Consider the following 6715-nt stretch of genomic DNA (forward strand, 5'->3'; position numbering starts at 1 on the left):
TTGTTAGTTTTTTTTTTCAATTGAAGTTTACATAGTTAAAGAGTTGTAAGTCTTTAGTGTAAATGGCAAGAAAATGGGTGGACATATTGCAACCCCTCACCCTTTAAAGCAAGCTGGAAAAGCATCAGCTACCATTAGTTAGGTGAAATAGGCTCTAAAATTAGGTGTTTGATCATTCCCTTACAAGTCTTGCGATAGGTCAGTTATTTCTTCTCATTAAGTATTTTAAACCAATTACTATTACTTTTGCCTACATTTTGAATAATATTATTATCTTCAAAACTTCTACAGGTCATTTAACTTTGAAAATGCTTTGCAATCTTATTCCGAGGCTAAGCCTGGTATTATAGTGTAAAAATTAATAGGTTTAATATCTTTGTTTGAATTTTGATATTTTTGGAATCGACAAGTGGACATGACTTGAATGAATGAACTTGATGTAATAGTTTTGTTTGAAAATTGCCTTATGTTTGAGTTGGTGGTTTTTATGTTAAAGAAGTTCATACTTTCATTGTTGAGTTGGATAAAAAATTTTATTTTTAAAGAAAGTATTTGGATAACCTTATTTAAGTGAATTATGAGTTTTTTTTTTAGTTGATAAATTGTTATTTGTTTGAAAGCAAAAATATGGGCAGTGTGGTACAAGTTTGCGAAGATATAAACATAGTAGCTGAAATAATGGAGCACTGTAAAGTGAGCTGTTCAACAAAAGGGAAAGGGAAAAAATTGTAGAAAAAGGTGAAATGATTTAATAAAATTTTAAAATTTTACAAGTTTGATACCAAAAATTGATGTTTGAGATGTAGAGATTAACTACAAACAGAAAAACTCATAAAAAAGATAACTTATAAGAATTTGAATAATTGTAGAATATGATTATTGGATTAAAATAAATAAAAGTTCATTATCAACATTAGAAATTAAGGGATACAGAAACACTATTCTAAGAAATCTAATCAAGGATACAAAACAATAGAAGTTCATCACTTTAGAAAATTCATCTAAAAGATACAGAACTTGAAGAATAATCTAACAAATTGCTTAAAGATAAAAAAAACTCTATTCTGCCTTCTATCAAAGAATAATAGAAAATATATAAGCTACGAATATCCCTCCAAGCATGAAAACTTTTATATTGCATTATTAGAATTGTGCTTAAAATCATGGGATTTGCATGTGAACATAATCTGCCTATTTACTCCTGCAGATTACATAAATCTAATCACAATCTCATCCATATTCATACTTTCCTTTTTTAGCTAGTGTGAACACAATCTTCCTATTTCAGCCCACCTTATTTATGTATTTATTTAGTGAATTTGGACCAAAGATAGGCCCATCTTATTTTTAGATAAGTTTACCTTAATCTCAGCCCAAGTTGTATGATGTATAAACACTTCGGTATTAATCTCTTTTAGTTGAAAAAACCTTATTCTCAAGTCTAAACTAGTATTCTCGTCATGGTAGGGTGACAAATCATCAACATTGAAGGTGAAAAATACTCCATAAGTATCGAAAAGTTCTATCTTATAGGTATTCTTTCCAATACGTTGAAGAATCTAAATAGACCATTTGTCTTAAGTTATAATTTGCTAAACTTTTCTAAAGAAAATCTCTCTTTTCACAAGTTAATCTACACTAAATCACCTTTTTTGAACTCTATATATTTTCGATGCTTGTTTGTTGCCTGTTTATATTTCTCATTTTGCTATAAAATCTTAGCTTACACTTGTTCATGTAATCATTTGATACCTTTAGCAATTTTTTGTATCTTTACTAAATTATTGATTACTAGAGAGAAAAATTAAATCTAAAAGGCTTATTGGATTCTTACTATACACTATCTCAAAATGGCTATAACTAATGGTTTAGCTTGATGAGCGATTGTAGGTAAACTCTACTTGAGGTAAAACAACATCCCACTGCTTGATATACTTTTTCACATAACTTTTTAGAAGGTTACTCAAGCTGCGATTGGTTACTTTTGTTTGATCATCTATTTGAAGATGATGAGATGAACTATACTTGATATTGGTACTAAGCTTCCTCTAAAAAGTGTGCTAAAAATGACTAAAAAATTTAGAATCTCGATCAGATACCATGGATCTAAAAACTTTATGTAACTTCATAATTTTTTTGAAATATAAATCAGAAACATAATAAGCATCTATAATTTTGGTATAAAGAACAAAATGGGCCCTCTTAGAAAAATGATCTATAACCACCATGATGAAGTTTTTATTTCTTTGAGTTTTAGGCAATTCAACTACAAAGTTCAAACTAACATCATCTCAAAGAGCATTAGGCATGGTCAATGAAGTATACATCCAGTGTTTTGACCATAACTCTTGGTAATATGACACACTTTACATCGTTTAAAGTGTTTCATCACATCTCTTTTCATTTTCGTTTAATAAAACTTATCTTATAAAAAAGTAAGTGTTTTGTCCCTTCAAAAGTGTTCACTTAGTGCACCATCATGAGCCCCATTGATTAAGGCCTGTCTTAAGGAACATGAGGGAATGCAAAGGCTATTAGCCTTGAAGATATATCCATCATGCAATAAAAACTGGTTGTGTGATCTTTTTTCACATTCTTTTCAAATTCGACCAAAGTAAGGATTTATCTTATAAAGCCCTTTGATCATATCAAATCTAATAATTTTAATAGCCATAATCTCAAATAAAGAGTGCTTTCAACTCAAAACATATACTACTACATCTTAAGTTTCTAATTTATGTTTGATAATGAATTTGTAAGCTTGAAAAAACTTTACCCAAGTTGTATATCTTCGGTTGAACTTATGCTGGTTATTGATAAACTTAAAGGTTTCACGGTTTAAATATAGAACAAATAGCTTAGGGAGAAGATACTGACTCCAATGGAATAATGCTCTATATATGGCATAGAACTCTTTGTCATAAGTTGAATACTTCTTATTGGATTCATTGAACTTCTCATTGAAAAATGCTATAGGTTTTTCTCTTTGACTTAAAATAACACCTATTCTAAAATTGGATACATTACATTTCATCTTAAACACTTGATCAAAGTCTGGTAGGGACAAGATGAAAGCTTCAGTGATCTTGGTTTTGATGAGCTCAAAGCTGTGTTGGGCTTCTTTGGTCCATTTAAAAGCTTCGTTCTTCAAGCATTCAGTAATGGAAACCATAATGAAGCTAAAGCTCCTAATGAAATGCCTATGAAAAGATGCAAGGCCATGAAAGCTTCGAATATCATGCAGAGATGTTGGTGTTGGCCAATTTAAAATTACCTCAACCTTCTTGAAATCCATCTTTATTCCCTCTTTTAACACTATCAACCCTAGAAACACAAAATTGAAGTAAAAAAACTATACTTTTTAAGGTTAGCATAAAACTTTTGTTCCTTCAAGATGCAAAAAATTGGTATAAATGATTCAAGTGTTAGACCTCATCTTTGCTATACACCATAATATCATCAAAATATACCACTCCATATCTGCCAATACACAGTTTAAGGATATGATTCATAAATCTTATGAAAGTACTATGAGCATTGGATAAACCAAAAGGTATTACCATATATTCATAAAGACTATCTCTTATTTTGAAGGCTATTTTTCACTCATCTCCAAGCTTTATTCTAATTTGATAATAACCACTACATAGGTCTATCTTAGAAAAAATAATAGCTTTATATAGTTGGTCCAACAAGTCATCTAAGAATAGATTAGGAAAGTGATAGTTAACTATGATTTTATTGACTGCCCTACTATCCATACACATACGCCATGATCCATCATTCTTAGGCACTAGAAGGGCTGGGATTGCACAAGGGCTTATGCTTTTACACACTATTCTTTTCTCACTAATTCATCAACTTAACATTGCAACTCCATGTACTCTTTAGAACTCATCCTATAAGCTACTTTGTTGGGTAAAACAGCTTTTGAGATAAGGTTTATGTAGTATTAAATGTCTCTCATTTGTGATAAATCAGTTGGTAACTCTTCTTGAATAACATTTTAAAATTCTACCAATAATGGTTATATCATTGCAATGGGCTCTTCACTATCTTTATTCTTCTCAATCAATACCAGTGCATACATAATATCACCTATCTTAATTTTTTTTTTTATATTTGGTCTTGGTAATTACTTCTTTTCTCTTTGATTGGTTTTGATATCACCATGGGCTTGGTAGGCCTAGGATGATTTTGCATCCATCCTTTACAAATGTGTAAGTATTACGGTAACCATCATAAATAACCCTTATATCATAATGTCAAGATCTTTTAAGTAATAAATGACAAGCATCCATAGGAGCTACATCACATCACACTTCATCTTTTTATTACTTTTTTATAAAAAAAAAATCAAACACCTATTGCTAATCTTAATTTCATTCTTTTTTAGTAGCTATAATAGCTTATATGGTTAGGGATGATCGACTGCCTTGAGACCTAATTTCTATACCATAAAGGTAGAAACAATGTTTTCAAAATTTTCACTATCAATTATAACATATATACCTTCTTATGAACAATACACCAAGTGTAAAACACGTTTTTTGTAACCAGTCTTCTTTCTTAGCAGATGTAGTACTCAAGTTGTATTTTATGACTAAGGATACTCCATAATAGTCATAGGTTATCTCTTTATTCTTTTCAAGGTTTTGATCTTTTTCAGTCAGCTCTTCTTTATTTTTTTCAAAATCTTCCTCTACTAGAGTCATAATCTTTCTATTTTGGCATTTTAAGGTAATGTGTCCAAGCCCTTGACACTTAAAACATCTTCTGGTTTGTGCACTAGATTAAGGCTTGTTTGTTGAGGTTTCATTTTTCTTTTGGGGTTGCTTTAGAATGGGCTTAAAAGGAATACCATTTTTGGATGAGCAACCTTTATTAATATAGCCTTTTCGAGACTCAAATTTTAAGTTGCTACCACAGGCCTTTTTTTATTGTCTATCCACCATAAGAGCAAGTTTGCATATATCATTGAAAGTCAAATAGGGTTGTAGTTGCACCACATTAACTATCTCAATCTTTAATCCTCTAAAATATCGAGTAATAGTATGCTTTTTTTATTTCATCAATTTGTATTTTAACATGAGGTGGTCAAACTTAATTGTATACTCCTCAACTGAGAGATCTTTTTGCTTCAAGTTATGGATCTTAAGAAAGACATCTTGTCAAAAGTTGTCTGGGAGATACTTTCTCTTCAACTCTTTTTTTTATCTTCTTTCAAGTTATAATTTTTCTCCTACCTTATCTTTTCATTTGCTTTTTCAAAATTTTTCACCTAAAGAATTTAGGCTTTCTAAATTTGATGGCCACTAGCTTCACCTTGTGATTTTTAGGGGTATCACGGTATTCAAATTTGTGTTCCACCATGTGTAGCCAATCTAAGAATTCTTTAGGTTACATCTTTCTTTTGAATTCAAGGATCTCTATTTTCAGATTGAATATACTAGGTTGAAGTTAATTTTTGTATAGATAGTCTCTGACTTACCATGGGTGAGATAGGGTGCTATTATCTGAATCATTGTTATTTCCACGATATGGATTGGTTTCTCTTTCACCTTCATTCTTCATTCGTTGCCTCTTTATCTCCTCTGTCTCTTTTTGTAAATGCAACTAATGTTGTAGTTAAAAAATCTATTATCGCATCTCTTCTATGAGGGCATCCATTAGGTCAACATTAGTAGTTTTTGTACCATCAGTGTTAGCTTTAACCTCTTCTACTGATTCTTGACAACGATGACCTGTTATAGCTCTGATACCAATTTGATAGTGAAAATTTATGTTTGAGATATAGAGATTAACTATAAATAGAAAAACTCACAAAAAAGATAACTCACAAGAATTTGAATAATGATAGAATATGATTATTGGATTAAAATGGATAAAAGTTCACCACCAAGATTAGAAACTAAAGGATACAGAAACATCACCCTAAGAAATCTATTTAAGGATATAGAACAATGAAGTTCACCACTCTAGAAAATCCACTTAAGAGATATAGAACTTGAAAAATAATCTAAAAGATTACTTAAGGATAAAGAAAACTCTATTCTGCTTTCTACAAAAGAATAATATAAAATATATAAGCTAGGAACATCCCTCAAAGCATAAAAACTTTCAGATTACATTGCTAGAATCGTGCCTAAAATCATGAGATTTACATGTGAACATAATCCACCCATTTATTCCTGTAGATTACATGAATCTGACTACAATCCCATTCATATTCATGCTCTTCTTTTACAGCTAATGTGAATACAATCTCTCTATTCTAGCCTACCTTATTTATGTATTTATTTAGTAGATTTGGACCAAAGATAGACTCATCTTATTTTTGAATAAGTTTGCCTTAGTCTCAACCCAAGTTGTATGATGTGTAGACACTCCGATGTCAAAGTTCTCACTTTATTTTCAATATAAATTTTGAAACGAATAAGCTAAACCTTTTTAAAAATCCTCTAGAAAACCAGCATTTCAACAATGCTCTGTAGTTTTAACAATGGTTTTTTTTTTTTTATAAAACTCCATGAACCCTTGTCAACCTTGACCACCCAAGCCTTTTTCACACTAAAACCTAAGCTTACATTTGGATGAGCTGTGAAATTGATTACGATGAGATTGAAAATAATAATAAAAATTACTGTAACTGCGATTAAAAAAATTATTATAGTTACAATTAAAAATAATTTTTAATAAAAAAATTATGTTGATT

Source organism: Durio zibethinus, chromosome 13, assembly GCF_047325235.1.
Source record: "Durio zibethinus cultivar Kanyao isolate XHJ-2024 chromosome 13, ASM4732523v1, whole genome shotgun sequence".
Lineage (NCBI taxonomy): Eukaryota > Viridiplantae > Streptophyta > Magnoliopsida > Malvales > Malvaceae > Durio > Durio zibethinus.